Genomic DNA, 9,621 nt, shown 5'->3' on the forward strand with positions numbered 1-9,621 from the left:
ACGCAATTGATATCCGTTTGACCTATGGCAGCGCCATCTAGCGAGCCAACCATAACGCCATCTGGTTTCCCCCTTCAAGCTAGACAAGTTTCGTTCTTTGTAGTTTTTTCGTTTGATGCTTATTTCGTGAGATATTTGGCCCTGTCACTATCAATGGACCACCCTGTATAAGACAACAAGTGTCTGGCGCAGTTGTTAGATCGGTTACTGCTGCTACAATGGCATGCTATCAAGACCTAAGTGAGTTTGAACAGAGTGTTACAGTCGGGACACAGCAACTCCGAGGCAGCGATGAAGTGGGGATTTTTCCGTACGACCATTTCACGAGTGCACCGTGAATATCAGAAATCCGGTAAAACATCAGATCTCCGACATCGCTGCGGCCAGAGAAATATCAGGCAAGAATGAGACCTACGACGACTGAAGAGAATCGTTCATCGTGACGGAAGTGAAATCCTTCCGCAAATTGCTGCAGATTTCAGTGCAGGGCCATCAACAAATGTCAGCCTGCGAACCATTCAACGAAACATCATCGATATGGGCTTTCGGAGCCGAACGCCCACTCGTGTACTCTTGATGACTCCACGACACAAAGCCTTACGCGTCGTCTGGGCCCGTCAACACCAGCGTTGGACTGTTGATGACTGGAAGCCGGTTGCGTGGGCGGACAAGTCTCGTTTTAAATTGTATCGAGCGGATGGACTTGTACTGGTATGGAGACAACCTCACGAACCCATGCACCCTGCATGTCAGCAGTGTACTGTTCAAGCTGGTGGTGGCTCTGTAAAGGTGTGGGGCCTTCGCAGTTGGAGTGATATGGAACCCCTGATACGTCTAGATACGACTCTGACAGGTGACACGTACTTAAGCATCACCTACATCCACACATGTCCATTGTGTATTCCGATGGACTTGGGCAACTTTAGCACGGCAGTGCGACATCCCACTCGTCCAGAATTGCTACAGAGTGGCTTCAGGAACACTCTTCTGAGTTTAAATACTTCCGCCGACCACCAAACTCCCAGATATGAACATTATTGACTATCTGGGATGCCTTGTAAAGTGCTGTTCAGAAGAGATCTCCGTCCCCTCGTAATCTTACGGATTTATGGACAGCCCTGCACGATTAATGGTGTCAGTCCCCTTCAGCACTGCTCCAGACATTAGTCGAGTCCATGGCTCGTCGTGTTACGGCACTTCTGCGTTTTCACGCGGCCCTACACGACATTAGACAGGTGTACCAGTTCCTTTGGCTCTTCAGTGTATCTACTGCATGTATATCCAATCTCTGCCTTCCTCTACACATTTTACCCTGTATAATGCCCTCTAGTGCGATGAAAGTTATTCCCTTATGTCTTAACAGATATCCTATCACGCTGCCCTTCTTCTTGTCAGTGGTTTCCATACATTCCTTTCCTCGCTAATTCCTCGTAGAACCACCTCATTCCTTATCTTTATCAGTCCACATATTTCTCAACATTCTTCTGTAGCACCACATCGGAAATGCTTCGATTCTTTTCTGTTCCGCTTTTTCCACGGTCCATGACTGACTATCATACAACGCTGCGCTGCAAACGTCGATTTTCAGAAATTTTTTCTCAAATTAAGGACTATATTTGATACTAGCAGATTTCTCTTTGCCGGAAATGGCCTTTTGGCCATTACTAGCCCGCTTTTTATGACTTCCTGGTTCCATCCATCCTGGAATATTTTGCTGACTAGGTAGAAATCCCGTAATTTCGTCCATTTCGTGATCGCTAATTCTGGTGCATGTTTCTCGCCGATCTCCATTCCGCTACTTACTATTACTTTTTTCTGTCTTCGATCTATTCTCCGTCCATACTCTGTTCTAATTGTACCGTTCATTTTGTTCAACGGCTTCTATAATTCTTTTTTACTTTCACTAAGGATAGCAATGTCATTAGCGAACCTTATTATTGATATCCTTTCACCTTGAATTTTAATCCCACTCTTGAACCTTTCTTTTATTTCCGTCCTTGCTTCTTCCTTGTACAGACTGAACAGTAGGCGCCAAAGACAACATGCGTGTGTTACATCCTTTTTAATCTGAATACTTCGTTCTTGGTCTTCCAGCCTTATTGTTCCCCACTTGTTCTTGTGCATATTGTGTATTACCGTCCTCCCGTATAGCTTACTCCTATTTTCCTCAGAATTTCCAACATCTTGCACCATTTAACATGGAAGATCTCTTTTTCCTCGTCGGCAACATCTTGCACCATTTAACATGGAAGATCTCTTTTTCCTCGTCGACAGAGCCTCTGGAAGGGTCTTTATCTTTCTTCAGTCTTACTTCCATTATCGACCGCAACGTCAGAACTACCTCTCTGGTACCTTTGCCTTTCGTAAAGCCAAACTGACCCTCAGTTTTCCTTTCCATTTTTCTGTATGTTGTTACAGCCCAAAGAGCTAGTAAATTGTGCGTACGTTGAAATAGGTACATATAATGAAAACCGTAAATCTTAAGGTATTATCCAAGAGCATAAGCGATATATAGATTACAAAGATGTACGTGTGAAAGAAAGCTGCGAGGCAGCTATCACTTATTCAGAGTATGTGTAAGAAAGAGCTAATGTTAAGGCTGGCAGTGTCTGTTGCGATGCTCCGGAGTGGGCAGTCGCTTAATATTAAATATTCAGTATAATAATTTCGGTGTTGTGTATTAACGATTTATGGAAGAAATAAGATTTGAAGTAAATTAATTAAGAAAATGCTACAAATATTACTACGAAATTTTGATGAAAAATCTTTCTACATATTGTTACATAGATCTATAATAAGGTAATTAACATCCATGTATTTATGCGCTTTTGCTGTAGAACGAATTTGAAGGAGACCAGCTTTGCATGTAATTCTAAGTTTCTTTATTGTACTTTTTGTAAAGATCATTTGTTTGCGTAAATGTAATTTTTATGATATGGCTTAACAATTGGAAGTCAGTTGCACAATACAGTAAGATTTTCAAGTAAGATACTACAGAAATTCTCCTCAGTCATGCTCCACCTCACAGTTCCAAGTCTTTATTTAAACAAATTCTAAATGTGTCTCAGTCAAAAATCTTGCATTTTGGCTTTTGCAGCTGTAGGTAGTTTAGTAGTGCTGATAGCAGAACAACGCGTTATTCAAGGCGACACCAGTACGACGTAAAAAAAGTATTTCACGCAGTTTACGGATTTTCACACAGGGAACACTTTTGCACTTATTCAGCATTACAGAGCCGTAGTAAGGTCGAGTAGATTTTAATATAATTATCCTTAATTTTTTATTATCGCGCACAGGTTTTAATTAGCTTGGGTTTACTGGTAGTGCTTTCTTGCTAGTAGACAGATTGTTTAAAACAGGATCACGTAATCAGATACGCAGTTGGCACACCACTTTATATAGCTGTTCTTTGTTAGACATAAATATCGCACCATACTTTAGACGTAAACGTTATAACGTTGATAGCGACGTTTCACTCGCTGTTGTAAACAGTCTCAGACATTTTCAATACTGTTAAGATCAGCTGATTTAGCAAGTCAAAGTATGTAGGATGAAGGCCTAAAATTTCGTTAAACCCTGTGCATACCTGAGAACCTGGCCGTGGTAACCTTGGAAGAGTGTTGTGTCCACAGCGGACTCATCATGACGATGTGCGGAGGTTCGACAAAAATGTCGAAACACCGCCAAAAACGCAGGCTGGAACGAAAATACAGATGCCTGCAGGTTGTCCTGCTGCATTTGACCGAGATGGGCAACAGTGCAATATCCTCAATACACTGCAAGAGCTTGGGTAGCTCAGTCGGTACCGAGCGAGGTGGCGCAGTGGTTAGCACACTGGATTCGCATTCGGGAGGACGACGGTTCAATCCCGTCTCCGGCCATCCTGATTTAGGTTTTCCGTGATTTCCCTAAATCGTTTCAGGCAAATGCCGGGATGGTTCCTTTGAAAGGGCACGGCCGATTTCCTTCCCAATCCCTCCCTAACCCGAGCTTGCGCTCCGTCTCTAATGACCTCGTTGTCGACGGGACGTTAAACACTACCCACCACCACCACCAGCTCAGTCGGTAGAGCACTTGCCCGCGAAAGGCAAAGGTCCTGAGTTCGAGTCTCGGTCCGGCACACAGTTTTAATCTGCCAGGAAGTTTCACACTGCAAGTGGCCGGAACAATGCTCTGTGTAGTTGTGCATGCATTGTGTTGGAGCTAAGGGAATTCTAAGGCGGCCATGTTGTCGGTGCTCATATGCTGGGTGCTTCCGTAAGCAAGGTAGCCGTAGTGTTTGGTGTTTCACGACGCTCCTTATCGCAGATTTAAACCGCATGCACGGAAAGCGGAACAACAACATCCGCTACGATACAACCCGAACAAAATTATGTGTCAAGTGGTCATTGAAGAGGACTGTGGCAAAACAATGAGGAGGACGACATCTGCAGAAGTCACTGCAGAACCGAATATCACACGCGCGAAGCGGGTCAGTACCAAAGCAAGAGGAAATGAGCTCCATAAACGGAGAATTGCAGGGCGAGGTGGAATTCCAAGACAACACATTACTGACGCAAGAAAACGTGGTGCCGAGGTCTACATCTACATCCATACTCCGCAAGCCACCTGCGGTGTGTGGCGGAGGGTACTTTGAGTGCCTCTATCGGTTCTCCCTTCTATTCCAGTCTCGTATTGCTCGTGGAACGAAAGATTGTGGGTGTGACTCTGTGTGGGCTCTAATCTCTCTGATTTTATCATCATGGTCTCTTCGCGAGATATACGTAGGATGGAGCAACATACTGCTTGACTTCTCGGTGAAGGTATGTTCTCGAAACTTCAACAAAAGCCCGTACCGAGCTACTAAGCATGTCTTTTGCAGAGTCTTCCACTGGAGTCTATCTATCATCTCCGTAACGCTTTCACGATTACTGAATGTTCCTGTAACGAAGCACGCTGCTCTCCGTTGGATCTTCCCTCTCTCTTCTATCAACCCTATCTGGTACGGATCCCACACCTGTGAGCAGTATTCAAGCAGCGGGCGAACAAGTGTACTGTAACCTACTTCCTTTGTTTTTGGACTGCATTTCCTTAGGATTCTACCAATGAATCTCTGTCTGGCATCTGCTTTACGACGATTATTTTTATACGATCATTCCATTTTAAATCACTCCTAATGCCTACTTCCATATAATTTATGGAATTAACTGCTTCCAGTTGCTGACCTGCTATATTGCAGCTAAATGATAAAGGATCTTTCTTTGTATGTATTCGGAGCACATTACACTTGTCTACCTTGAGATTCAATTTCCATTCCCTGCACCATACGTCAATTCGTTGCAGATCCTCCTGCATTTCAGTACAATTTTCCATTGTTACAACCTCTCGATATACTACAGCATCATCCGCAAAAAGCCTCAGTGAACTTCTGATGTTATCCACGAGGTCATTTATATATACTGTGAATAGCAATGGTCCTACGACACTCCCCTGCAGCACACCTGAAATCACTCTTACTTCGGAAGACTTCTCTCCATTGAGAATGACATGCTGCGTTCTGTTATCTAGGGACTCTTCAATACAATCACACAACTGGTCTAGTAGTCCATATGCTCTTACTTTGTTCATTAAACGACTGTGGGGAATTGTACCGAATGTCTTGCGGAAGTCAAGAAAGACGGCATCTACCTGGGAACCCTTGTCTATGGCCCTCTGGGTCTCGAGCCCTTCACGGCAAGCCATCCTGGTCTTACATTTAAGGAAGATAATGCCCGCCTACACACAGCGAGACTTTCCACTGCTCGCCTCCGTGTTTGCCAATCCCTACTTTGGCCAGCAGCGGGCGCCGGATCTCTCTCCAACTGAGAACTTTTGGAGCATTATCGGCACGGCCCTCCAACTATCTCGGAATTTCGACGATGTAACGGGCCAGTTGGCAGAATTTGGCACGATATCCCTCGGAGGACACCCAACAAATCTATCAAACAAGCCGAATAACTGCTTGCATAAGAGCCAGAGGTGGACTTGCTCAGTTTTTAAAGCTCTTCCTCTTGAATAAATCGTCCAGCTTCCTGAAACTGTAATCATTGGATTGTCTATACATATAAACCACATCTACAGATTTCCATCAGATTCGGATAATTCTTTCGTCTTGCCTCGTTGTTTTTTTATTTTGTCGCTTTCCGTGTACAAGTGTCTAATGTTCAGGTGGAGTGAGTCCGTGTTACTAAGACAGGAAACTTCACATAAAGTTCTCGAGAAGAAGAGATAGATCTTCGTGTGACAATCAGAGTGTCGTCGCTTGATTCACAGATCCGACAGGTGGAGGTGAAATTCCGCCGGCGCACTCTGAGATAGTAAGAGTGTGTGAGTCAATACGCTGAGCGCCTGTCCCAGGCAACTTCGTGTTCGTTCCTCGAGGTATCCGGCAGTAAAGCCCACTTACGAGCGCACCGCTTTTTATGGCAGGTACACGGCTCTTGTTATCTGCGTGCTTATCGCCCCAAAGTCATCCGCGTACTTTTCCGCCGCTCCGCGGAACTCCCAATTTTGTTTCTCCGTTCCCCAGGGCCACCCCCTCACCTCGGAAACAGAACGTGTACGCAGAGTCTTAGCAGCGAACACTCCACCGCAGTGTGTTCTAGAAAAAGGCTCACCTTACTGTTCAACTTATTTAACTGTAATACAGTGTAGACAAGGCCACGCATTCCACGTTTTTGTCTGTTCTTGGAACTTACGTGCAACAATGTTATAACTACACTGTTGTGCATATCCTATGGACGAAAGTAACTTTCGCATGATGCGCCACTGCCAGGTCACATGGCCCGATGAAAGTTGGACCATACATAGAAAGAACTATTGTAGTATGGCACAGAGGGTAACCGAAACAAACACGCAATGAGACGAACGGGAAAGACCCTTTTATTCAAAGACAGTAATTATAATGAAGACACCTCGACTCATGATGGCTCCTGACCATTACAAAAGACGGGACAAAAGAATTATATCAGAGCCGATTGTACCCATGAGAAGACACACAGTGTCAAAATAGCGTTATCCGGTGAGTCTACCGTGTACAAAGATTTGGAAGTCCGTATGTTGATTGGTTGATTTTGGGCTAGGGGACCAAACAGAGAGGTCATCGGTCCCGTCGGCTCAGGGGCGGATGCGGAAGGAAGTTGGCGGTGCCCTTTCAAACGAACTATGTCGGAATTTGCCTGAATCGATTTAGGGAAATTACAGAAAACCTAAATCAGGATGGCCGGACGCGGGTTTGAACCGTCGTCCTCCCGATTGGGAGTCCAGTGTGCTAACTACTGTTGCATACATTAATGAAACATTATGCTTCCCCACAGTGTAACATCTGGATCACCAAAACTAGTTAGACAATGTTCCTGGATGTTACGTGTTCCCACCTCTGACCGTATGAGATTGTCGATCATTATCGTTTTGGTGGTCCAAGTGTAAGTAGGCTGTTTAGGCTTTTATGCTGCTAACGCCACATAGCGTTCTGTATGAAAATCACTGACTGTGCTGTGTGCAATCTGTGGCTGGTTCGCATTGTTGTAATATTTGCTATTGTAGTGTTGGGCAGTTGGATGGGAACAGCGCATAGTGTTGCGCAGTTGGAGGTGAGCCGCCAGCAGTGGTGGATGTGGGGAGACAGATGGCAGAATTTTGAGAGCGGACGATCTGGACGTGTATCCGCCAGAAAAACGAAACTTGTAAGATCGGATGTCGTGAACTGATATATCACTATTAAGGTAAATACATTGTCCTCCATCAAAATCTTCCATTTGCTAACTATGCCTATCAGTAATTAGTGCCTTCAGTAGTTAGAATCTTTTATTTAGCTGGCAGTACTGGCGCACGATGTAATGCAATAAAAAAAAAAAAAGTGTGTGTGAAATCTTATGGAACTTAACTGCTAAGGTCATCAGTCCCTAAGCTTACACACTACTTAACCTAAAGTATCCTAAGGACAAACACACACACCCTTGCTCGAGGGAGGACTCGAACCTCCGCCGGGACCAGCCGCATAGTCCATGACTGCAGCTCCTTACACCGCTCGGCTAATCCCTCGCGGCTGTCACTTTACTGTTGATCAGAATAAGTAAAGAGAGAAATATCTGAGTACGTTCGGTTTTGCTCAGCTGTTTGAAAATTAAATAACGTAGAGGTTTTCCAGCACTGTCATTTATAAATTTTTCTAAGGAGATGTTACACAAATATTGTCGTGTGGATCGGCAGACGCATGAGTCCTTCAAACCTTTGAATACCGCATTCACAGGTCAACGTTATTGTACTCCTTCCATACGTGCGTCTTTTCTGGAGTGCATTCGGCCCGGACTGCATTTTTTATGGATTATTATGCGTGACCGCAACGAACAGAGCAGGTGGAGAGTATTCGGCGAATGGATTGACGTGCCCCCCTCCCCCCCCCCCCCCCCCGGCTTAAATACCGTCGAGCACGTGTGGGCTGCTTTGGGAGACTTATTACTGCACGTCCCACCAGTCACTGGGTACCACCTGTGTAACAGATCCATGAGGGACATTTCAACCCTTGTAAAGCTGCCCAAGTTGGCTGTTGGTGATGGGATTGTGAAATGAAAACGCGAAGGACCAACCACAGCTAAAACGAGACCCAGCAGATCTCATGTGCTGCCAAGCACTGCGGAAGGTGACTGTAAAAAATCACATGAACGCAGCGGAAGAAATCACTCGTTGTACCAGCAGTCCAGCTAGCGCCATGACTGTGCGTAGGGAGTTAAGAATAATGGGGCACAACGGTCGGGCAGCTCCTAATGAGTCACACATCGCCGTAGTGAACGTCGAGCGGTGCTTGACGTGGGGCAAGAGTCACACCACTGGACAGTGTGTGACTGGACGTGAATGATTTGGAGTAATGAATCACACTACATCGTGTGGCAAGTGGAAGGATTTGCAGTTGCCCAGTTCCTGGATAAACGTTGTGTGCCATGATGTGTTGTGCCAACAGACAAGTACGGAGGTTGTCGTATTATGGAACAGAGTGTCTTCCTGGTTAGGTTGCGGTCCGCTCATTGAGCTCAAAAGCACTCCGTCTTCAGGCCACGAGTGGCCTACCGGGACCATCCGACCGCCGTGTGGAGATAGGAGGGGCGTGGGGTCAGCACACCGCTCTCCCGGTCGTTATGATGGTGTTCTTGACCGAAGCCGCTACTATTCGGTCGAGTAGCTCCTCAATTGGCATCACGAGGCTGAGTGCACCCCGAAAGATGGCAACAGCGCATGGCGGCCTGCATGGTCACCCATCCAAGTGCCGACCACGCCCGACAGCGCTTAACTTCGGTGATCTCACGGGAACCGGTGTATCCACTGCGGCAAGGCTGTTTCATTGAGCTCAAGAGGAAAAAATATGATCGTATTTGACAGCACTATATGCTGTTTGCAGCAGAGCATCAGTTCGGAGGCGATGGCCGTGACGGCACGACGGTGCACCGAGTCACAGAGCGCAGCACCTGTGTGGCAATGACCCAGAATTACGATATTCCTTAACTCAGTGAAACAGCTTTCGAATCAGTCAGAACGTCGACATCGGTCCAGTCCGCAACGTCCAAGATCGATACCTTCTCCAGTTCGGGTCTTGAGCAAGAATGGACA

General features: G+C 45.8%; 1 pseudogene; it reads right to left on the reverse strand.

Annotated features, from left to right (window-relative positions):
* Positions 1-9,237: 9,237 nt before the first annotated feature.
* On the reverse strand, positions 9,238-9,355 carry LOC126417868 (5S ribosomal RNA; annotated as a pseudogene).
* Positions 9,356-9,621: the final 266 nt, after the last annotated feature.

The sequence above is a fragment of the Schistocerca serialis genome, chromosome 8, assembly GCF_023864345.2.
Source record: "Schistocerca serialis cubense isolate TAMUIC-IGC-003099 chromosome 8, iqSchSeri2.2, whole genome shotgun sequence".
Taxonomy (NCBI): domain Eukaryota; kingdom Metazoa; phylum Arthropoda; class Insecta; order Orthoptera; family Acrididae; genus Schistocerca; species Schistocerca serialis.